Below are 26,406 nucleotides of genomic sequence, written 5' to 3'. Positions count from 1 at the left end.
GAGGGGGATCAGGGTGGCGGGAGCGACAACAGGATTTCGAGACAGCTCTTTTTTTTTCGGCAGGAGCTTCCTCTCAGGTATATGCAGCAAACTGCCGCACCGTGCGCCTTCCTTCGTCTGACCTATTTAGGTAATTGCACTCTTCATTAAAAAATTCAGTCTGTAAGAGAAATTACACTTCCCCGTCGGTATCTAGGTAACATAATCTCCCTCCGGCGGCCTAATTGCATGGCATGATAACCTCACAGGCCGGGCCTCTTTAATTTTTCATCTCTTTTCAAATAATTATGGATCAGTGGAGAGAGGTATTGATTTGATTCATTAACTTCCCGCTCAGTGCCAAGGTTAATGATTACATGGATCCCAATTACACGCTAAAGATCCACCTGCCTATTTGGTTTGATTGGCTTCCACTTTATTATTGGCAAAGGTTGTGTTAAAACAATGCCCAGCTTGGTGAGTGAGGAAGCTAATAGGATCTCTTAAGTGCTCAATTTCACTTGTCCTTGTATACGTAATTCACAAAAACAATGGATATTGTATATGTCTGAGTATATATGTCGGACCATGTATGTTAGGGGCAGTGGAAAGAGATTCAGGCGAAATTGGATTGCGGTGACAGGGGTGAATTTTTTTTGACCTCACAGTGTTTCTTTTGAATGTCATGGAGACAAGATATCTTCCAAATTGGGGAAGGAAGTAATGATTCATTAGCATCTTGTGGACTTGACAGCTTTTTTTTGTGCCTCCCAAAACAATAAAACATTCACCCAAAACCTAAAATGTAACACATCTAAAAGAAAGACATCTGTAAAGGACTAACATGTTTCCATAATTTTTTTCTTGCACACAGTGGATTTAAAAATTCTACACACCCCTGTGAAAATGCCAAGTTTTTGTGATGTAAAAGAAAGAGACAAAGATAAATCATGTCAGAAATTAAACCACTTTTAATGTGACCTATAATTTGAACAATTGAATTGAAAAACAAACTGAAATCTTCGAGGGGGAAAGATGAAAAATAAAAACCTTACAATAACCTGGTTGCATAAGTGTGCACACCCTCTTATAACTGGGGAAGTGGCTGTGTTCACGAGAAGAAAACTAGTCAGGGAGGCTTCTAAGAGGCCTACAGCAACATTAAAGGAATTGCAGGAATTTCTGGCAAGTACTGGCTGTGTGAGACATGTGATACATCTGTATTAATGGGCTATATGGTAGGGTGGCAAGACGGAAGCCTTTTCTTACAAAGAAAACCATCCAAGCCCGGCTGAAGCTTGCAAAAAACAAAGTCCCCCAAAAGCATGTTCTGAGGAAACCAAGGTTGAACTTTTTGACCATAATTCCAAAAGGTATGTTTGGCACAAAAACAACACTGCACATCACTCAAATAACACCATACCCACAGTGAAGCATGGTGATGGCAGCATCATGCTTTGGGGCTATTTTTCTTCAGCTGGAACCGGGGCCTTAGTCAGGGTGGAGGGAATTATGAACCATACCAAATACCAGGCAATTTTGGCACAAAACCTTCAGGTGTCCGTTAGAAAGCTGAAGATGAAGTTAACCTTTCAGCACGACAACGACCCAAAGCACACATCCAAATCCCAAAAGCATGGCTCACCAGAAGAAGATTAACTTTTTGGAATGGCCCAGTCAGAGCCCAGACCTGAATCCAATTGAACATCTGTGGGGCGATCTGAAGAGAGATGTGCAATCCGACAGATTTGGAGCGCTTTTGCAAAGGAGAGTGGGCAAATATTGCCACGTCAAGATGTGCCATTCTAATAGACTCCTACCAAAAAAGACTGAGTGCTGTAATAAATTCAAAAGGTCTTTAAGGGTGTAGTATTAGTTTAAGGGTGTACACACTTATGCAACCAGGTTAAGGTATGGTTTTTATTTTTTATTTTTCCCCCTCAAAGATTTCAGTTTGTTTTTCAATTGAATTGTTCACCTTATAGGTCACATTAAAGGTGTAAAGAGTTCTGACATGATTTATCTTTGTCTAATTCTTTTACATCACAAGAACCTTTTTATATCCACTGTATATAAACAACAACTCAGTAACTATGTTGAGTAAGTATATTATACTGTATTTCCTATATTCTACTGTATAGCTGGTTTCTGGTGCGTGAGCGGAGCTGTGGTTCCAAACCCCTGAGACCCTGAGCAGTGAGCTCCTCCAGAGTGATTTGAAACAGACATATGAGGACATTAAAATGACTGTAATGTGTAAATGATTTCCTCCATTACGTTTCCTCTCCTCCCATAATCATTTCTCTTATTTCCGCCACAATACGCCAAGAACGGGAGGGGAGAGGAAGTGTGTCGTTGCAGATTCACAGAAAAAAATTACATCTCTACTTCATAATGTTAAAAAAGAAAAAAAAGCATTAATGAAGAGATTAAAGAGCAAGGACAAGTACATTTGCCAGTTGTTTATGTAACTAGCATGAAATGCTCCATGCACACGTGTAGTTTTTGTTTGCATATGAAAAGGCTAGAATATTACATTTGTATTAGTTGTTCAATTATATTTTTCAGTTTCACTGTGTTTTGAGTTAATTTGTTTATTATGTACTTTCAGACTGGAAACACCACGTCTTGGCGTTGGGTTTATCATACGATGTCGTAGCATTACGTTCTTTTCCGGTGGAATAACTCACCGCCATCACATCACCGTGTATACAGTACTACTTATAACAACATTAACACTGTATTATTATGATTTCAATTCCTATGGCAAAGACCAAGATATGCAGTAGACCGGGGTGAGTCATTAAATTACGCCTATCTTTGGACTTGTTAGCACTAGGGGTGTCGCATACCGGTATTGACGATAACCGTGATGTTTGAATTTTCTTTATGTTAATAATGCACATATGATAATATCGTATTCATTAGGTGAAATTATAGTTGTATTTTTCCAAAAACCCATCTCGGTTTTTTGATGCCTTATTCATGTCACTTATAGAGGAACGATGGATGTGGTTAAACAACGCGACGCGAACTATGCAGTGGTGTTGAAATCCACTAGAACCCCCGGGAGAGATCTTCAAAGACGTGCCGTTTTTGTCGACTATTCACATGGAAAAAATGACGTATTTTTCCAAAAACTCCTCTCGGTTTTATTATTCATGTCAGCTATAGACAAACGATGCATGTGCTTAACTACGAGTCTGGACCTATACATTAGCGTTTGAATTAATGCCTTTTCGTAGCCTATCACTAGGCGAAAATGTTTTGTATTTTTACAAGAACATCTTTCGGTGTAAGGCCTTGTGGATCTTTTGTTTAGCAGTTCCTCTGGTTGCTTTTTCACTATCCATTAAGTAAAATTGTTCTTTTTATACAATTTTTTATTTTTTTTTGTAAAGTTATGGTTACAGAATCTCTCCACCTCACACTCGTATTTTCAGTGTAATTCATTTGCCAAAAAAGAGAAACACCCCACATTAAACAAAGATGAATTTGACTGATAGCATTTTTTTAATTCACATTTTCTATAGATACCGTGATAATATTGTTACATGAATTATTTTTGCCACGATAATCGTGTAGTGAAAACCTGATGAAAATCTCATAGTTTGCGCTTATCCACATCCTTAACTGTTTTAATTTACACCAGCATGTATGAGACACCATGAAAAGAATTGTGGTCATCAATCGCCTGGAAAATTGAGCGATATGCATGCGAACTAGCCTCGCACAGAGGCCTGATCCCACAAGCTTATGGCCTGAGTCCACTAGGCGTTTAGCATTTGTGTGTGCCTTCGCTTGTTTCACTGTTCGCTGGGCGCTTGTGGGCATGTACAGGTGCTGGTCATAAAATTTGAATATCATCAAAAAGTTGATTTATCTCAGTAATTCCATTCAAAAAGTGAAACTTATATAATGTATACATTCATTCCACACAGACTGATATATTTCGAGTGTTTATTTCTTTTAATTGTGATGATTATAACTGACAACTAATGAAAATCCCAAATTCAGTATCTCAGAAAATTAGAATTTTATAAATGTTTTTTATTTTTATTTAATGCTGTTAGTTAATGCTGGTTAGTTTTTTTTTATTTACTTTTTTTGTTTTTCTTGGCTAAGTTGCATTTGATGCGCAAATGTTCATGACAAAGGCAGTAATAATCATTTTCAGGCATTTTTATCAGCTACACTTACTGATCTGCTTGGTTGATTGCAGTAGCTCGATGTACAGTGACAGGTTTTTTATTTGTAAATAATGTTTTACACCTGTAAAAAAGATTTGCAAACTAGTTATCACTTTTGTAGTTTCATAAAAGATTTGCATATGCTTGTAACTGACTTAATATTTGAAATCATGCAACTCATAACACCTGCCAATGTAAAATACGGATGCTCAGAGTTTTGTCACTAAAATGTTGTTACAACTGTGACAAAATTAATTGTAATTGTAAATCAGTCTGCGGTAGTACATTTCACAACGTTTGCAACAGAGATAACCCATGAGGACTCTGATTGGGACGGCGTAGCTTTTCTGACCAATGAACTAATTGCATAGTGAGTCTGCCAAGTTTTCACCTTTTAACCAATCTGTGTAGATTCTGAAACACCAGTGTTTAAACTCATAGTGAGGAGGAGGAAAAACTTGTCTCAGCATGGTCAGCTTCTGCTGCTGCTCGTACCTCAGTTTTTGATATTATTCCAAACCTTTTATTCAGTTTGTTCAAAGTATATTTTCATTTCATTTCATTTGAAGAGTACGAAAAACTGTTTTGAATGAAAAAAATATAAACATTATTGAATAATAACAATGGAAAAATAGTAATTAGCTAGGAAGTGACATGGCTAGTTACCATTTTGCATATGATTTTTCGTACTGAAACTGTACCCTGTTATTTGGAGCAGAAAGTCCTTTAAAGTAAAAAAAAAAAAGTTTGACAAACAGTCATGACAGCCCTAGCTAGTAGATTAAATATATTGAACAAATGCAAACCCATTAAATTATTAACAAAAAATACATGTTATGGTGTGAACCATATTAAACTGGTTACCATGAGAATTTCTATAATTCTTGTGGTAAATGCATATCCATGTCAAATGCAAAACGGTAAACAGCTATGTAAATTCCTTGTTATTCGCTAGATTTTAGTAATTTAGTTAGTAGACTCCAGTAAAATTAGTTTGTGCATGATCTAGCTAGGTGGAAAAAAAATCTAAACGGTTTGTTATCCTCAGGGACGCCGACAGGAATCCAAGGGCCCCGGGACAGCATTTACAGCATTTACACCATTTACAGCATTTTAACGTTTGAACATTTACGACCCAAACCACAGGCCAAAAAATAAATAAAGAGTAATGATATTACTGTCCAAACAACATGTAATAAAAGTGTTACTGTTTAATGTTTTAATTCATAACTAGGCCACATTCAAATCCCTTTGTTTTCAACACAGATAATTTATTAGGCTGTCACACCTTTTCAATTAATAACCTACTCAAAATCAGCCATTACTTAACTGCCACACATTTTGCATGTTCTCTTTTAGATTTGTCCTTCCATTTCTGTACTCCTTGTTTTGGTTGCATGGTGGCAATGTTTTAGCCAGAAAGCTACTGTAGTTAGACACATTTATGTTAGATTTATAAAAAAAAAAAATCTTAAACCTGCACTGGATAGGATTTATTCAGTAAAGAAAACAATGCCCGATAGAGAATGACATTCGAAATAAAAATATGAAAAATACCTGAAATAATGTTCTGTTCCAAATATGAAATAATTACCTGTTCCAAAAAAATTCAAGAGTTCGACTAATTCAAGAGTTCGACTTGCTAACGTTAGCTTAGTGTTCCAGGTAGATAGCTAAAGAGTTGGTCTAAGTCTTCTTACGCTGTTTTCGTAGTGTTTGATGTAGTAGACAAGGGTGGAATTGACAGTTTTTTGTCGTCCGGGTCTCAAGCTGCCATTACAGTTTCTTACAGTAAGCAAACTTTGCTGACTAGGCAGTGTTGCCAACTCCTCAGTAAGGAAAGTCGCTATTGGCTGTCCTAAAAGTCGCTAGAAGTCGCTAAATGACGTCATCGCATAATTTGCATAATTTCCCATCAGCATCAAGAATGGATTTTCTTTTTCTTTTTTAACATACAAAACTCTCGTTGGGGAAAAGAATATACATGCGTTTTTACAAATGTTGTCCATGTACAAGAAATAATCACATGAGCAAAAAAACTAATAACAAATCAAAAAAGGGTGTGCTATTTAAGTCGAAATCAAAAGGCTAGAAAAAAAATAAACATTAAGAGCGACACACAAGGAGAGATATCATCATGGTCATGGATTTAGAGAACTGCACCAACTGCACGTGATGGACGCTGCCTGTAGGAGAGGAATAACATCGTAGGAGAGACAAAAAGTGAGTAAAAACACCCTAAATATGTTTAGAACTACAATTTTGTTTTCTTTCTTCTGTTAATTCTTTTTTTTTTTTTTACCAACCCTCCTCCTTTATCCAGGCTTGGGACTGGCATAAGTTACCCAAAAGAGACACTCTGGCAGAGCGCATGCGCGATTCATTTTCAGTCTGGAAGCAGAGGAGTTAACATCTCCTGCTCTGACTGCAGCACGGAGGAACTGCTGTGCGAGGACTGGGCCGCCAGGGAGTGCTTTCAGATGGGGGAGGGGCCCACGACGGCACCCGCTGCTCGTGGAGAAGAGTAACAACTAGTCTCCAATAACACCACAAAAAGTCGCTAGATTTGTAGCTAGTCGCTTTTTTGAAAAAAAGTCGCTAAGGGGATCTGAAAAGTCGCTAAGTCTAGCGACAAAGTCACTAAGTTGGCAAACCTGTGACTAGGGACAACAACGTTGAGTTGGGGCTGGTGGTAGGGTATCACTGATTGGCTGTTGGTAGAACAAACCATTTTTACAGAAAAGGGTTGAATCATAGCTCTGTATAAAAAACAGCAAAGACAAAAAAACATGACTCCCCTGAATAACTGTGTAACTTTCTCGATAGTACTGAATACTAACATTGACACACTAATTAATAACTATATTTAAGCCAACCAAATGGGCTCCCCTGGCCTGGGCCAGGATCAACGTCCACGGTTGGCCCTCCCTGTCAGGTCGGGTTATTCTATAAAAAAAACTCGGGTAAGAGAAGCCGACCGTGCTTCGCCACGTTTTTCTTCCTCCGCGTCACTACGAGTTTAAACTGGCTGCCGCTGCGTGTTTCAGAATCTACTCAGATTGGTTAAAAGATGAAAACTTGTTGTGTTCAAAATGCATGCAGTTCATTGGTCAGAACAAGCTATGGCCTGCCAATCAGAGTCCTTATGGGTATATGCAGAATTCTGAGCGTCCGTATTTTACGTTGGCAAGTGTTATTAATGAGTTGCATGATTCTGAATATCAAGTGACGAGAATGCGAATCTTTTATACAACGACAAAAGTAATTCCAAGTTTGCTAATCTTTTTTTTACAAGTTTGCAAAATGTTTTTACAACTACAAAAGTAATTCCAAGTTTGCAAATCCTTTTTACTAGCGTGCTAAAATTCTTGCCAATAAAAACGTATGTCGCTGTTTTACCTTCATATACTGTTTTTGTGAGTTATGGCACTTTGCTTCTATGGCATGTGCATTGTTGGTTAGTTGAAGGTCGATCCAAACGCGCTCAAAAAGAGTTTCTAATGACCATTGAAAATGCCCCATGCCCAAACTGTTCGAATCAAAGCTGGACTAGGCTGATATCCTTGGAGCGTTGAAATCTAAGCTTGTGGTATCACGTGGATGTGCTAGGCTATGGGAGTACCGCACAGAAACTTGATACAGTAAGGACAGTACCAATTTCTGACCATCTTCTGTGAGCAATAGGAAGCTTGAAAACCACATAGAGAGCTGTAGCAACGTTGGTGTCATTGTGTAAGTAGTGGTGTAATTTGTGTAATAGAAGAGATTTATTTTTGATTTGCAGAATATAAGATATGTGGTAAAAACACAGGCTTAGTTTTTTTTTTTTTTTTTTTGATCCGCGTCATCAGGTTGAATCGTTTTGTGAGAATCTTTCCTAATAAAAAATAAAATGCTAAAACATAACAAAGGTGTTAGCAGTCTGGTCAGAAACAAACCACACTGGTTAGCTTTTTGCTATGGCTCAGGCCAGAAAAAAAAGTGCTGCAAGTTAAAAATAAATCTAAATTGGAAAGTCTATTTCAGCATTTCTCAAACCTTGGTCCACATTTAGCCTATAGACCAAATTCCCATTTTTATTAATTCAAATAATTGTCTCCAGTACATTAGGGTAGATATTATACAAGAAAGCAAGAAAACTCAGTTCTAGCTTACGGGCTTTGCTTAGTATTTTACCCAAATTCTCTTGTAGTCTGGATAAAGTTGTTTAGGAATTGATATAGCATGCTCCTTTCCACTGACAAAAAATATGGCTGCAGCCTGGAGCAAAACAAAACATTATTGCATTTTTGTTCAAATTACGTAACAAAAGCCATCTTTTAGGTATCACTTTCACTGTACTGACAGATAGTAGTCAACAGTGTGACATGCAAAAGAAGGTATTTCCATTTCTCTGAAAGTTAATGACTTATTAGCATCTCTTTTAGCACATAAATATGTTATAATTCATAAAGATCCATCATTTGGAATACAATAATTTCTTTGAAATAAGATTTCCTAAGACTCTGTATAGTATCTTCTAACACCATAGACAGTGTATATAAAAACACCATTACATTTTCTTTGAACCTTTCCTGTTAGAAAAGACAAATGAAAAAGAAAGAAAATACTAACTAATTTCAGAAAATACTTACTAGTTTTAGTACTACAACCTAATAAAACCCATTTCATGTAAACGGGTGAACATACTGTACTGCAATGTTTTAATTTGTTTTGCAGTCCAAAAGTTGTTACAGTTTAGTCTTGGTATTTCTTTTATTTGACTTTGTAATGTTATTTCATTTGACACATTTCACTAAAAGAGAAGTTCATTGGTTTTTATCTCATTTTATTTTAGTAGCCTTGGGGCGTGTTTGACTTAAGCATGAATCTTGCCCTGCTTTAACTGTTGGCATCCCATTCAAGACCCCTTGGCGGATCAAATGGAGAGTCATAGGGACTCATATTACCGCAGAGCAGCACACAGTGACAGATTATTTTAATATGCACCCAAAGTCCCTGTCTAGACACTGGGTCAATGACTGTGTACAGTGCATACTGCATCACACACTTTGCACTGTATTGGCTATTCCCAGACCCTTCCAACCTCATTAGGTATGAAACACAATAGCCAAAGGAGGATGGAGTGAGGTTCGGTTGCTATGATGCAATGGAATGGCAAGGACTGCACAGGACTGGAAAGTCTAAATGGTCTTGGCGAGCTGGCCGGGCTCTTGTCTAAAGTCTCTCTTGTGTTTGAGCACTCTGCCACCACCACAGTGGCCAGGGAGCTATTACAGTGATTCCACACGCCAAGGTCTGTGGAGGCTCAGGACAAACACAACACTGCTGGGAGACACACAGACGTGCACATGAACCCCCACACACACACACACACACACACACACACAAAGGAGGAGCTGAGCGACACAGACCCTAACAGAACCGTCGTGTTAATCCAGATGGACACCTACCTCGGTGGTCTGTTTCCGCGTGAAGACAAAGGAGACTCCTTTGACTGGGTTTTCCACAGAAGCCCCATGTAGACCCGAGGCCCTGAGGGGGAGTGACTCCTCCGCTCCTGGTCTCTCTCTCTGCTGTGGAGGATCATTGCCGTTCACCATCCATCCTCAGGGAGAGGGAGTGCCGACAGCCCGGGCTGGTTTAATTTGGCCAGTGATTCCAGTTGGGGTGTGAGCTGCCAACATTTCACAGGTAATGGCAATGTAAGTCTCGTTGTACGTTTCAGTCGTGCTGTTGAATGGAGTTTGGCCTGTCTGTCTGTCAATCAAACCCCTCAAAATACCAGTGGAGGACATGGAGCTGGGAAGGCAGGGGATGTCCACTTCCACATATTCTTCTTCCTCTCGTTGTTTCTCTTTCTCCTTACTCCTGTTTCTCCTCTCATCTCCCTCTCAATTCAACTTAATTTAAAGGGCTTATTTATTTTTTATTTCTCATTATTATTTTGTTTACATTAGCAAAGGAAGTGCAAAATATGGAAGAAGAAAAATTATATACAACAAAAAGTGTGTGTGTGTGTGTGTTGGGGGGGTCTGAGTAAACTTCACACACACAAAAATTGTTCGCCCCCCCCCTCCCCTCCATTAACATTTCATAGAGTACAAGGGGGCGTCCCAGTTGGGTCGTTCTCAGCTGTTGACATTGTGAAAAAAAGTGTGAGTTTTAACAAGTGTTTAAAGAGCATGGCTTGGGACACGGGTCTGTGACTCTGAATGTTCTGAGTGTTAACAGAGCCCTGGACACAGCCAGGCCCAACCTTACATAGACAGACGGGGATTTAACCTGACATGTTTAGGGAACTCCTGCCCCCTTTCCCTCTGGACTAGAAAGGCCCAAGCAGATCAGGGTCAGGTCTGGGTTAAAATCCATTTGACCAAACACTGACCTTACCTAAACAAGCCATTGGCCTAATCTCTGACGATGAAAATAATGATTCATTAACTATGAAACATGTCAGAAGTGGTGTTTTAGTTGGTGACATCAAAGGAAAGCAAGTTTTGTATGCAACCCTGCCTCTCCAAATCCAGGCATACTATTAACATTTGAGAGTCAAAGAAGGAATTGTTTTTAAATGACTGTATCTAAATGCACAAGAGCCACCGTGTTATCAATAGGGCCTAAGAGACACTTGCTTAGGGTAATTTGAATAATGAGTGTTAATACTCTCCATGGTCTAGTCAGATCCAGTCCCAGGCCTATTCATTTAGCTCGTTAAACACGGTCTCTGTTATCAACCTTGGTTCTGAGCACTCCATTCTGTTGTTTGATTCAGTCCTTTGTGCTTACACACACACTAGTGTGAATCCGGCAGTAGTGTCATTGCTACAACGAGGCGATACGCACCTTAAATAAAAGTTCACACATCCTTTATACGTCACCTCAATAACCTGGGTAATGAACAACTCTTAACTCGCCAACATAAATCTCAGCTACAAAAACAAAGATATTTTTTTGAGGGTTCTCTATAATGGAGTTAAGAACGCACTGTAAGCTCATTCCACAGCTAGCTTGAAATGTCACTAATGGAGCTATGCAGTTGGTGCTTTTTATATTTGCTCAAATGGTTGGAATGTTATCAAGGATGGCGGTCAAGGGTGTTCTGGAAAAAATGACCACGTGTCCACACCCAGTGTCGAGCCTGGCAGACTGAAAGTGGAGGGGGTGAAACTGTTAGCATGAGCATATCTGATGTGGGTTCCACTAACATCGAGCTCTAGTCAGTTTAAGTATGGGGGGAAAGCATGAGTTGATCCTAGTATTCTGCAGTCAATACTCAATCCTTACAGTATGCTTCATTGTTAGATAATGTGGTGATTGAGCATGTACTGAACAATGAATGGCTTACTACTCTAGCAATGTAGTTTCTTGTGCTACTACGTTCGATGGATATGAATGAACTACCGATACTTTAAACAAACAAATTCCTCATCAGGCTATGCATTAAAGAACCCTTCTTTGGAATGATACAGTAATATTTTCAGGCTTTTCTTTTTATAACCCTTTTGCTTGATTTGGGAAGGTCAACATACCTTAGTCTCATGTCATGTGTATGTTCTCTGGCCTTCCCATGTTGATGGATGATAATGGAGTTTAGCCTGTATGTCAACTCATATTTATACCCCAGTGAAACATGACATTATGGATGACCACTTTACTGTTTCCAAAGACTCAGATTAACTTTAATTAGTCAAATCCTAACTGGAAAATAAACAAATTAGTACAATTTCAAGTTTCATTTAAGTCAGTGTGCACCGAATTCAATGTTTTTTTTCCCTCCCCTTACCACACAGTTGAATTCACTCTTTAAGTTTCATCAGAAACACCTGTGAGGTCTGCCTTCAACACTCATCCTCGACCTTCCCATCAGGCTGGTGAACGGCATCTCATCCACCCAACCGCTTGAACGCACCCCTCACAGCAGATCCCAATCACCTGAATACTACACTGAACAACATTTTAGAGTGGCCTTTTATTGTGGCCAGCCTAAAGCTTACCTGTGCAATAATCATGCTGTCTAATCAGCATCTTGATATGCCACACCTGTGAGGTGGATGGATTATCTTGGCAAAGGAGAAGTGCTCACTAACACAGATTTAGACAGATTTGTGAACAATATTTGAGAGAAATATGCCTTTTGTGTACATAGAGAAAGTCTTAGATCTTTGAGTTCAGCGCATGATAAATGGGGGCAAAGACAAAAGTGTGGGGTTTATCATTTTGTTCAGTGTAATTATCTAAATTACCTGTGCTCTCCCTCTTTCTCTGGCTGCCAGTGTATAGCCTGGTCATTCACACCCATGTCCTTGTGAGGTATTGTTTGTGATATTTGTAATGACAATTCCATTGAATAGAACACTTACCAATGAAGGTAAGACTCTTAAACACAATTACAGTTTATAATATAATATTTGCAAATAGAGACAGGAACACACTAACACCAGATCAGTGAGAGCCTGTCTGAAGAACAGTTCAGAAAACCTTTTTGTGTAGGTAAGACAGTGTTACAACATTTCACAAAATTACTGACATCTCATCAATACATGTAAATCTGGTCTGAACCAGTTAGGTTTATTCCTCTTATCAGTTTCTCTCTCCGCCAAAGGTTCACCCAAATGCCCATCTGCATTTTACAAATGCTTCCTGACTTCAATTTTCCACCCATGTCTTGTCCCTCTCTTAATTACAATACCAAGAACATATCTCGCATTCTTCCTACTTGGCAAAATACAGGTTTGGTACCTTTCTAATTAGCCCAATACTAAACCAGTAATTCTTTACTTCCCTATACATCTGTAAAAGGCTCTAATACATTAGTTCAACATTTTCTATAACATATTGCAACGCTACTAAGCCCGTTTGATTGGAGTAATTCAGTGAAAGTTTGTTTTGGTGTCCTGACCCAGGCCTGCCTGTCTGACCACGTCTTTGGATTGTGCCCTTTAGTACTTCTGTCTCCTGTCTGGATTGGTACCTGTGTTACTGACCTTCAGCCTGCCTATTTAAATAGACATACTATACTGTGCGCTTGCATCCAGCCATCTCTCGCTGTGTTCATTACAACGTGTCAATGACAAAAAAGCTGAAGTGAGACTCATGGATACTGTTGCATTTTCATCTCATTTCATTGAGATTGATTTTCTTACTTTTACCTTGACAGGTGCAAGATTATTCAAATCATCTACAGCGAGCATAAATTGCATCCTGCATCTGTTTAATCAGGTTATTTACAATGCAAAATACATTTTTCAGGGACCAATCAATAATACCTCTCTTTGTAAACCATTGATTTGTAACCCTTTTTTGTTATCATTGGATCAATGTTGTATCGCAAACAATACAATGGCCATAGCATACAAGTACTCTGGTTGAGGTCAGTCTTGTTTTACACCTCTTTTCAAATTAGATTTGTCAGAAAAATGAAAAAAAAATAGAAAAACATCCAGGCACTTCAAGGTAAAATATATGTATTTTAGTGTATTATAAATGATAGTTATTCTAATATTTTTCAATTGTTAATAATTACCCAATGTCATCTCAAATGTATCTCACATTTTATAATCTTGTTTAATCATGATAAATAATATGAGTATATTAACACTTTATTTCATTTTTTATGTAGCAATGCATTTTGCCAATATTTTAGCCTTGTAACATTGAAGAGTGAGAAACCTCCCATTCTCTGTACTGCCCTACTAGTTCCTGCTTTGGCAAAGGAGAAATCACCTTTCTTTTTTGTGTTACAGATAGTTTAACACACATCCTATGAATAATTAAAACAAAAGCCAGGTGGTTTCCTTATTTGTAAGCACAGTACAACTGTATGATTATCCAACATAGTATTTTCTTTTTCCGAGATAACCTTAGTTACAGATACCGTTTTGTACAGTATTTTATATATTCATATTTTTATCTCTACTTATGAAATCTCCTAATCGTAATAAGAATGATTTCCCCATTTTTAACTTGTGGAATGTTATTTTGGATATGTAACTGCTTATCTTATAAGACTTATTCGTGTTCCACTAAACAACTAATGATTAGCAATTTAACATTTGATTGTCACGTTCATTACCATATTAATTTCTCATTACAAATTGTGACTGTGTTACAATTTTTATTTTTCAATATTTACAGTCCAACTACAAGGGACTGCTACAACCAACACTTCAGTTAACGAAAGAAGAGAAATGGAGAATGTGTAAATGCACCTGTTTAATAACTGTACAAAAGTGATCTGTTAAGTTCACTTGGTTAGATGGGCAAGAGACAGGCCAGCAGTACCCACAGCCTCAAAGGGACAGAGGAATACTGATCACACAATTACAGTATCAATCATGGTCATCCCAAACACTACTTGGCAATTTTTTTTTTATCAAGTGTTTTGTATCTGTATTCTGTCAGATTATTTTATAAGAAAAATAACATTTCACTTTGTCCAAGTATGTGGAGACATACAGAGAACAAAGAGCACTTCTTTTCATAAAGCACTTCTTTTTAAGTGACTAGTCTTTCAAATAATGGTACACCTCCGAGAGAGCGTTTAAAAGCATGTTTAAAAGCAGAAATGCTGTTGATATCTGTGTCGGAAGACTTTATGGAGGTTTTACTTCCCCAACCAGAATCTCTGAAATGGGTGGAGCATCTGTCAGCCCTTAAACCAGGGAAAGGAGGTATTTGCAATCTTTGGGCTTGCCCTAAATCAGTGAAATGTTGCCCAGCAAAGATGTCTCCAACACTGGTTTGTTGCCAGTTTTACCCAAGGCAGGATCCCCAATGGCTTGTTCAACACCTTGTTCATAGCTCCCCATTCAAACATTTGACAGTCTCTGGAAAGGTGCAGTTCAAGATGTTTTCTCAAAAGTGCCTCGACGTGCGGTAAAACAGGTTTCAAAGCTGTATGCCCGGAGTCATATCACAGTTTTGGCCAAAAACAACATGTTGAACAAGTAGACATTGACAAACCCTCGTGGTACAGTGCATCTGAAAACCCATTCATATGGATATCCTTATATGTTGGGATGGAATTATTCCTCTCTGACCACATCAATAGTTGTACCATGAACCTCAGAATTCACTATCTTCAATGTTTACCCTCTTAAAACCTGTTATTACTATTTCCTTCATCACATGGAATATGTGCACGATGAGTCATAGAAAAAGCCTCCACACATTGTGCCCTTCGTGATGGTGACACCAGAGTGAGCACCAGAGTGAGCACCAGAGTGAGCACCAGAGTGAGCACCAGAGTGAGCACCAGAGTGAGCACCAGAGTGAGCACCAGAGTGAGCAGAACCCAGACGATTGTGCGGAACAGCCAACAGGGATGGGTGAATCAAACTTAGGTATGAGGAAACTGCAAGACAACCGCAAGCTTATAGCACTTTTGTAATCTTTTTTTTTTTTTGGGGGGGGGGGGGGGGGTTAACACTTTGAGACAGTTAAGGTAGTAGGGAGGGCACACAGATAGATGAGAGACCAAGAAGGAAAATTGGAGCTGAACCCTGGTGTCCGATGGGGAGAGAAGGCTTATATGTGTCTTTTATATGTCTAACCACTAGACTAAAGGCTCTGCGCAGTAGCTGATACGCCAATCAGCCATAACATTATGACCACTGACAGGTGAAGTGAATAACACTGATAATCTCCTTATCATGGCATCTGTCAGTGGCTGGGATATATTAGGCAGCAAGTGAACATTCTGTCCTCAAAGTTGATGTGTTAGAAGCAGGAAAAATGGGCAAGTATAAAGATCTGAGCAACTTTGACAAGGGCCAAATTGTGATGGCTAGACAACTGGGCCAGAGCATCTCCAAAAATGCAGCCCTTGTGGGGTGTTCCCAATCAGCAGTGGTCAGTACCTATCAAAAGTGGTTCAAGGAAGGAAAAGCGGTGAACTGGCGACAGGGTCATGGGCAGCTAAGGCTCATTGATGCGCGTGGGGAGCGAAGGTTGGCCCGTGTGGTCTGATCCAACAGACAAGCTACTGTAGCTCATGAAAAAGTTATACTGGTACTGATGGAAAGTTGTCAGAACACAGAGTGCACCGCAGTTTGTTGTGTATGGGGCTGCGTAGCTGCAGACCAGTCAGGGTGCCCATGCTGACACCTGTCCACTGCCGAAAGCGCCTACATTGAGCATCAGAACTGGACCATGGAGCAATGGAGGAATGTGGCCTGGTCTGATGAGTCATGTTTTCTTTTACATCACATGAATGGCCGGGTGTGTGTGTGCATCACTTACCTGGAGAGCACATGGCACCAGGATGCACTATGGGAAGAAGGCAAGCCGGCAGAGGCAGTGTGATGCTTTGGGCAATGTTCTGCTGGGAAACCTTGGGTCCTGCCATTCATGTGGATGTTACTTTGACACCTACCACCTACCTAAGCATTGTTGGAGACCATGTGCACCCTTTCATGGCAATGGTATTCCCTGATGGCATTGGGCTCTTTCAGCAGGATAATGCGCCCTGCCACAAAGCAAAAATGGTTCAGGAATGGTTTGAGGAACACAACAAGTTCAAGGTGTTGACTTGGCCTCCAAATTCCCCAGATCGAGCATCTGTGGGATGTGCTGGACAAACAGGTCCAATCCATGGAGGTTCCACCTCAAAACTTACATGATTTAAAGGATCTGCTGCTAAGGTCTTGGTGCCAGACACCACAGCACACCTTCAGAGGTCTAGTGGAGTCCATGCCTCGACGGGTCAGGGCTGTTTTGGTGGCAAAAGGGGGTTTCTACACAGTATTAGGCAGGTGGTCATAGTGTTATGGCTGATCTTACATAATGCAAATACACTTTCAGAAATAAAAGGGATACATTTGTTCCACTTCAATGGTGATACAAACTGAACACTGACTGAAGCCATGTCTATTACTTGCAGAAAGCCATTATTGCAAAAAGCACTATTTATTTCATATCCCATATGTGAATTGTCTCCCGTAAAAACAAGAAAATTGCAGCCTTAAATGTAGAGATAGACAATGTTTTTATTTTTCATTGACAACCTGTCCAAAGGCATTCAGTTGCAAGAGTGCAGAACAACACATAGAGCTTCATAAATAATGTAACAAATGTATGTACAAAAAAATCATCCTTAAAAATATATAATGAAATGCTCATAGACTACAGACTGTGGAATAATAAACAATTCTGACAAGCAGAAAAGACAGCAACATTTATTTGCTGCTCCAACATGGGCCATTTCTTGTAAGACTTTTTTTTTTGTAGTTCAAGCGTGTACTTTAATTCCAGAAAAGTTTGTCAGATGCTGAGCAAGAACTTCACTGGATTCAGTTTTGTCCGTCAAGAAAGTAACCGTAACATACTTTTCATCAGATGCACGCTGCTGTTTTCACAACGTACCCCCTTTTTTCAGTAGTTTCTGAGTAAAAATCTTCTGGTAAATCTTCATTAAATATATTTATTCTGGTAAAAATCAATTGCCTTTTGGACAACACAAGACATTCTTCTTACTTTTTATTGCAAGAACGTCTGTTTGTATTTAATGTCCGTAGAAGGAGCTCAAAAATATTTAGCTGTTGGCCTAATATTTTTTCACAGGACTGTGGTATATATTGTATTAGTTTGGGGGCTGGGGGTGTACGCCTAAACGTTTTCCAAATTTTTGAAAACATGGTTGTGGAAAATGTCTCACCTTACAAAATGAAATACACACACAGACAGACACACACATATACATATATATATATATATATATATATATATATATATATATATATATATATATATATATATATATATGTAATACATATATCTAAAACCTCTGCACCAAAGCTCCCTTGTATGTAGTGAACATTTATCCGGTTTCATTTCACATAGCACAAAGAGCTGTGTGTTCTGGGAACCTGCTGCAGGGGACAGACCACGGAACCCACATGATCTGCATATGTGTGCTACACAGGCATTTCTATCAGAATACATTTCTGAGGTCAGCCTATACCAACAACAGTATGAACTGAGGCAGCAATGCTGTTTAGGTTGCAACAGGGAATAAGATTAACGTATGTAAGAGGTGTTGTATGTAAAGTGTGTAGAAGACAAAGCACGCAACGGCTCTGCTTGTATACTCATGCATGATCCATACTTTATGGCTATTGGGTTTGGTAAGTAATGACGGAGACATTCAAAATCACTTAGCACTTTTAACACTAGCGAGCAAGGCAAAAGTAAATATTGTTATTGGACAACTCTTCTAAGCGACGTGTGCATTTAATCCTAGCTAGACTGTAAAATTTTTATTTTTATATTTTAGTAATGTAGCACACAATGTGATCCAGGGTGACTTGGAAGTATTGAGAGCGTACAGCGTTGTATTTTTTGAAACAGGGCCTCACTGGAAACCAAGAAACTTAGCCTGGCAATCACCAAGCCGTAAAATATTCAGCCATGTTGCTGCTTAACGTTTCGCTAATATGGTCCTTTATCAATTAATCAATTAATAATCAATTCAAAATGATAAACGCCTTGATCCGAATAACGTTTACGGGTAACGGCGTTATGATTAAGGTTAGGGTTAGGTCATAGTTAAGGTTAGGCATCACAGTACTGAGGTTAATGTGAGGATTAAGGTTAACGTTAAGGTTACAAAAACAGAAAAACAACGGTCTAAACAACACAAATCCCCAACAAAATAATATGTTGCCTCTCGCTGAAATCTTAACTGCCCCTGGTGGCTGGTTTCCAGTGTTAAGTAAATGGCACTTCTCATATGTTGAAATAGAATGTAATCGCGAGTCGAAAAGGACCGATATGTAAGTAAATACTGAACCTAAAAGCACTGCTGATATGTTCATACAAAATATGCACGTAATTCCTGCGATGAGTTAATGATGCGATGTACGACAAACGCATACGCGTACACACGGACAAACAGGCATGCTCACATGAACGCTGCACATTAGGACCCTCACTGAAACCACTACCAGGGAGATCAGATAATCTCGTTGGGCACGTCATCCAGCTGAAGCGGTTAGTAAAAACACAGCCAATTAGGTAGTATTTTTCTGGACGTTAATTAGTGTTTGATAGCCCCGGGCTGCGTGGAGACGAAAGCGTAGTCTGCCACTGGACAGCCGGTCACTGCTGCTACTCATGACGTCTCCTCTTCACTGGCTCGTTTGAGGGATGGCCATTCACTGTGCCTAATCTGCTGAAGTAGAATAACAAACACCAAAGTGCCACTCCAGTTCCCCCATTCCCCAGCAGCCGTTTTCACCCCTGGAGGGCAATTCAGACCAAGATTTATTAGACATAATTAACTGACTGTGCCGCTCCTGTCCTGGCACTGATATTTAATTTGCTCACTTAAATGAAATAGGAAAAATAAGACCTGCAAACAGTGGATAAATGCCTACTGATCAGACTGCTCGGCGTTCAGTGGTATGAAACTTTGAGGGGTTGTATCTAGAATTTGAGGGCTATATCTACACTACCATTCAAAAGTTTGGGGTCACTAAGAAATGTCCTTGTTTTCCATTAAAAAATATGAAATGGCTCTTCCCTAAATAGTTACTGCATAGATTGGAGCTGTGCTTTGGGTCATTGCCCTGTCATTAGAGGAAATTGTCTCCAATCAATATCAATCCACAGGGCATGGCATTGCAAAAGGGAGTGATTGCCTCCCTTCTTCAAGATTCTTTTCACCCTGTACAAATCTCCCACTTTACCACCACCAAAGCACCCCCAGACCATCACATTGCCTCCACCATGATTGACAGATGGCAATTCTTCCAGCATCTTTTCATTTGGTCTGCATCTCACCAATGTTCTTCTTGATCAAACACCTCAAACTTAGATTTGTCTATCAATAACACTTTTTTCCACTTTTCCTCTGTCCAGTGTCTGTGTTCTTTTGCCCATCTTAAAGCTGCACTAGGGTTGATTTTTCTTCAGTAAAAAAAATTAAGTTTTGTCCCCTGTAAACATGTTGTCTAAGCTAAGTTGTTTAGCAATACAGACAGTTGCTAGTGGAAACTCAATTTAAAATTTTGGGGGTGTGTCACTACTTTCCAGTAAATTCTGTTACACCAATCCCATTCCAGCCAATGGCCTTCTGCCAATGGCCTTCCTCGACCAGGATCCCAGAGTCGACACTTTGCTGTTGATGTTGAGCCTGGTGTTTTGCATGTACTATTTTAGGAAGCTGCCAGTTGAGGACCTGTGAAGCATTTGTTTCTCAAACTAGACACTCTACTGGTTTTGTCCTCTTGCTCATTTGTGCACTGGAGCCTCCCACTCCTCCTCCCACTCCTCCTCCCACTCCTCTTCCCACTCTTCTTCCCACTCCTCTTCCCTCCCACTCCTCTTCCCTCCCACTCCTCTTCCCACTCCTCTTCCCACTCCTCTTCCCTCCCACTCCTCTTCCCACTCCTCTTCCCACTCCTCTTCCCTCCCACTCCTCTTCCCTCCCACTCCTCTTCCCTCCCACTCCTCTTCCCACTCCTCTTCCCACTCCTCCTTCTATTCTTGATATTCTATTAAAAATCATCTGTTTCCAGCTACAATAGTCATTTACAACATGAACAATGTCTACAGTTTCTGATCAATTTTGAAATAAAAACCAGGACATTTTCAACACTTGTTAACACGTTAAGAAGTGTCCACGGGGTCAGAAGTTTAGATTGGAAAGCTTTAATCATTCACCATTCATTTTAAGTAAGTGGAAGATGTTCTGTTATAACTGTGATATACCACATGCTTTAGAGATGGGTAAGCCAACAGTTACATCCATATCTTTGACTATGAACCTGTACTACCCCATTTTCTTACGTGAGAGTCCCTGTCCGAGAATATTTCTGTATTTGTTTTTATGCATTGGTTGGTCCTTCTACTTTTTTGTAATAATTTCTCAGCAATACCCAACCATTTTTATCTGTATTTTAGGTCTCTTAAACTCCTACACAGCAACAGAAACTCAGTTTATCTGTGACACATTAGAAGTAAACAGTTCCTACAGTGTTATTTCACCCAGACTGTGTTTGTCTGCAGGTTCTTATGTGTCTCTTTCTCAACAACGCACAGATGCAATCTCCAAACACAGGCGCTACAGAACAATCCCACAAAGACTTTCACATCCTAACAAGCAGCTCCTGAATATGCAATTGACCAACCACTTCAAAGCAAAGAGAGAGAGAGTGAAAATCAAACACTTTTCTGATTTAAGTGGTTCATTTACCTGAATTGCAAGTCGATTTCAGTGAATATTTCCACAACAAAGAAAAGGCATAATTATGTAATTGCACTACAGCAAGACTAGATTCAAAACTCTAATCCCTTACAGCTAAAGTGTCCCCATTCTGTCATGCTGTGTTCACACCCGCCTTACGGTATGTTACAGAGGTAGCTTATTACAAGGGCCCCACACTTACACAGATACAGTCACTGGAAAATATGGATTTCTGGATGTGAGATAAATTCTATCCACTGATAAGAGACATTGCACAGCCCGATGCTTGATAGTTTTCAGAACAGACCTAACCTTTCTAGTGAGCCGCACGAATGTGTTGCAACACTAAGTGAATGTTCTTACGTGGGAATAGTCATAGCATTTACATTTGCGCTTCCATTTGTCTGGGTGAAATTGTTGTGTTCGCCTGTGATCAAAGTCTCGTGGCAAATAACACCCCCTAATTGTAAAGTAATGATAGGCATTATCGGTTAAGCACAGACACTTTCATTAGTTTAGTTTGAAAGATAAAAACAATCAGACTGCATCAATTGCATATTGTTCAGGGAAAATCAACTTGGCCTTGTGGGTAATGGCTTAAGAAACCAGTAATGATGCACTGCGGTGTCACTTTGAATTGTAAGAGGATCAAAATGAGGAAGATCACAATTGGTCTCGTTTCACAGGTTTCATCACAGAAACAGCCGTATGGTTTGGTCGGTAATTGGGGGGGGTTGGTGGTAGCAATGGAGAGAGGGGTGGGGGTATTTGTGGTAATGAGACAGTGTGTGCGTGTGTGTCTCTGTGTGTGTGTGTTTTTACAAAACCGTTCCAGCTGTCGTGTAGACACTCATGAAGACAGCAAAGAAACGTCACTTCCTTAGGGGTCGCAGATGTACAGTAGACAGGAATATTTATTTTAGTGAACACGGGTGATATTGACCACTCACCGATGATACACATTTCTTATTTTTCATTTCTGAGACACATTTGTGAAATGTGAGCCACTCAGGAAGGACGAGCATGTCTACCGCTCAGTGAGTTGTACCTTCCCTAAGCATTGACTTCCTGTTTCACTTCCTCAAAATATTTAAACGGATAAGAGTCCTACAATGGATGTGCACAAGGACTTGATTTTATCATCCGTTGCTGCTTACAGTATATATTTATTACTGGCATGTTGAGGAAGACCAGCAATATGCACAGCATTTATATGAAATGGGGATCTGAAATCAGTTTTAAAAATAACTATGCTGTTGAGATGGGTTTGTTTGTTTTTGTGTGCATGTGTTTGTCTGTGTGTATGTATTTGCGCGCGTGTGTGTGTGTGCGTGTGTGTTTACTATACATGTATTCCTGTGTGTAGAGTTTGACTGCTCTCATGCTGCCCTTTCAAAAAATACTTTTGAAAGATTTCAATATCTTTAGTCATGGTCTTTATACTTAATGCTAATCTGAACCCTTAGCTTTAATACCTTACAATAATACTTCTATTCGGAGGCCATGCTAATCTTTGTTTTATTTCAGTTTCTTTCCACTTTACTTATGCATATAAAAATGTTTACCATTTACTGTACATATTAGGCATTCATTTATTTCACTTCACTAAATGACATTGTTTTCGCTTCACAAATAGACTTTTTACTCCCCCTGGAGAAATGGCATAAGTCTGACATGAGACTGGGATCCCAATGCTAAACTGTGTGTGTGTGTGACTGGCAGAGTGTATTTGTGTTGTAAAGGGCAAAACAGTTAGTATTCTTGGGCTGACTGTGGGGAGATGGAGCAATCTGTTTCTATAGGTGTGAAGATCAGTGCCCTGAGATCTTACAATGCCTTGTGTAATTAATATGATTTGTGGATTCAATAAAAAAAATTCAAATCCGTGTGTGCGTCTGTGTGTGTGTGTATGTGTGTTTGCAAGGGTACGTGGGTGTGCGCATGTGGGACTGTGTTTGTGCGTGCATGCATCTGTGCGTGTGTGTGTGTATACATGCTTGTGTGCATGGTTATCTGTGTGTACACAACTGTGTATGCATGTAATTATGAAGCCAAGACTGAGGATGGCCTCAAGCTTCTTGTTCAATCAGACGAGGCCGAGTCAGACTCGGATGGGTCCCATCTACCTTCCCCTAACCTTAATTTGTCAGGATGCGGCACGCTAAAGGGCCTGGGGTACTCTGGAATCTGTCAACTCATTTGAAGTTGTTGTTTTTCTGTGCCGTAACAAGAGGGTTCAAACTGGCATCCAGACTTACCCACCCCTGGCTTGTTAGCATGTTGCCTTTCAATCAGTCTTTAAGGAGCGTGAACTTCAGGAATTCTGCAAGGTGGCTACATTTCGGGTTTTAAATCAGAAAGCTCCAAATAATGTTCCTGAATATTTTTTCTTAATACCACCTGTTTCTCTTGATGTAGGAAAACACACAAAGATTATTGCTGTGCATTACTGGGGCCAAATTGGACATCTGATTTGTGCACAGATATGGAGTCATCATTTCCGCCCTAAAGTAACTGAACACATTCTATGGACCTTCTGATTCCTATATCGCTTCATTTATGCATTGCACATTAAAGTGACGGCTCATTGTAACTTTGACTGAGCAAAGAATAATACTTTTTATTTAATTTGAATCAGTATGCAGCCATTTAATCTCTGTCCTTTTATCATTCCCTCTATGTCCTCTTTATCTGTAGTGATGTGCCTCAGACGGGCCAAAGCTCATAGGTTGCGTGGTTCTGTATGACATGCCGTTGATGGGAAATGTAAGCCCCTGTAGTTGCTGTGACAAACCAGTGGAAGGAGAGACACTTTCAGTTCCCCATTCTTGCATGTGTAACCGTCCCTCTCTGGCTTGTTGAAATGATACAGTGTGCACAGCTCTCTACAGAGATCTGGTTGAGATCAACTTAATAATTAAAGATGTGACTTAAAGATGAATTCATACGTGCCACATTTCTGGAAAAAGAGACATATACGTTATGCTACACTTACACTGTGCTTGAAATCCCCAACAAAAAGATGTCCTTGCTCTTTTTTCAGTGGTTTACGGTAAACATTCATATTTAGTTCTACATGTGCTGACTGGCATGTAGGGCCAATAGAAATAAAATAGTGGGGTGGAGTAGATCATTAAAACTCTCAAATGGTCACTATCCACAGGCAGTGGAGATCTACATGTGTGTGTGTGTGTGTGTGTGTGTGGAAGTAGCTCAGAGACAGTTAAGCTGCTTGTCCAAAGTGTTGCTTCACAAGTCCGAAGTGACATTGGGCACAACGCAGTATTGTTTACTGAAAGCATAAACACATTCCCCCTCCAGAAACACTTGTCCTGAAGACAACACTCGTAGAACAGCTCTTGACCACATAGAAAACGCAGCCCAGTCCACAACAGATGTTTGTTCTGCTTCAACCTTTGCTATGCGGAGCTCAAAGCGTAAGAATAGACTGCTGGTTTGTCCACATCTCCATATGTCTCTGTAATGTGGAGACCGCGGTGAGGTGATTATGTCAACAGGGAGAATTATCTTCTGCCCTCTCCCGTTCCATATTACAATACACAGACCATTTCACACATGAGTGATGCAGTGTTGTAGCGCTGTCACTCTTAAATTGTTTTTTTCCCCCCTAAGGTTTTGGTGTATTGTGGTTCTGTTGTGTTGCCTAATGTACGGGAGTTGTTCAAGAGCCATACACCAGGATTTCATTTTTAATCTCTTGAGGAAAATTAAAAAAAATTATATTATTGAAATTATTTCACCTTTGTTAAGCGTAAGGAGGAAAAATAAAGTTAGAATGAACGAAAAATAATTAAAGAAAGAAAAAGAAAAGAAAGAGAAGACGGCCCAGAACATTACCACCAGCGAGATCATTAATGAGCATTGCTCATGCTGTCATGGCAACCATTATCACAGTAATGTCGCTAATGGCATCGGAGACAGGCCAAGAGAAAGATGTGAAAATTATTGTCAGATTCAATTAGGCTTCCTTCCCTTGAACTCAGCTGGTCCTGCTGCAGGCCTCCATTGATTAGCTATCAAATTGAATGAAAAATGGAAGCAGTAGAATTCAGACACTCGGCCGGGCAAGTCGTCACGTCTTCATGGATGGGAGCCAGTGGGGGGCGGGGGGCGGGGGGCTGGCCCCAGCTAGGAACCTTAGTCATCGTCATTGTGTACATGTTTCTGTGTTCTGTGTTTAGGATGTAAATAACCACGTTTTCCCAACACGATGGTCTGTCAGGTCGATTTAGTTTATATCATTTTGCACACATCTAAAGATTCATGAAGGATTCTGTCAATTTAGCAGATGATATTACATGACAAAAAGGTTACCAGAGTCGGAAGGTCCTTCGATGACCGAGTTTAGCCACTGTGCTTCATGACACATGTAGTGACTTGCAGTGTCCTCTATCTGAAGTTTTATTTAAACTGACATTGTAGAAACCTTCTCCTTGAATGTCCTAAATGTCTTGATATACTCCAGTTTCGGTATGTATGTATCAGTGGGGATTTCTTTAAGAATGCAAGGGAAGCTCGGCTTCCCCTATAATGTCAAAACAAATTATGGTCAAATATGTACTATTGTTTAAACATTTTATTGACAAAAAAATTTGTTAAAAGACGTTCATCTCTAAAACTAGTTAGTTCAGAATCAGCTACAGGTCGGCTGACTCGATTTTCTTCTCATACAATCCCGCAGCGTCACAGTGCATTTCCCTGTTGAAGACGAGCGTCCATTGACTTCAATGGGGCTGCTTAGAACAGTTTTTTTCAGTGCTCTGAAAGTAGACAGTGATTGGATAAATGCTGCAATTTTGTCCCGCCCACGGACGCTCAGCGTCTCTGGGGGTGAATGAGGAGTGGGTTGGCCCGGACTCCGAACTTCCGCGTGATGTTTGGAGGATCTGACAAACTGCATCTCCTTTTGACTGACAGCGGTCTGTACTATAAGAAGTCACTGAAGCTATTTCGCGCTCAGTCCCATTGTGGATTTCTCAAGTGTTTTCGAAAGACAAACTGCTGCAATATTTCTTGATATTTGTATCA

The 26,406-nt window shown here is 39.8% G+C and overlaps 1 long non-coding RNA gene across 2 annotated transcripts in view; it reads right to left on the bottom strand.

The window, feature by feature from the left end:
- Window positions 1–9,857, bottom strand: part of LOC105014645 — a 38,642-nt gene extending 28,785 nt beyond the window's left edge. For both annotated transcript variants that reach the window (XR_004576655.1, XR_004576656.1), the window contains exon 1: window positions 9,623–9,857. This is a non-coding gene — a long non-coding RNA (uncharacterized LOC105014645). The remainder of the gene's footprint in view (window positions 1–9,622) is intronic.
- Between the last annotated feature and the right edge of the window lie 16,549 nt (window positions 9,858–26,406).

The sequence above is a fragment of the Esox lucius genome, chromosome 13, assembly GCF_011004845.1.
Source record: "Esox lucius isolate fEsoLuc1 chromosome 13, fEsoLuc1.pri, whole genome shotgun sequence".
In the NCBI taxonomy this organism is placed as follows: Eukaryota; Metazoa; Chordata; class Actinopteri; order Esociformes; family Esocidae; genus Esox; species Esox lucius.
This window is presented reverse-complemented; position numbering and strand designations above follow the sequence as displayed.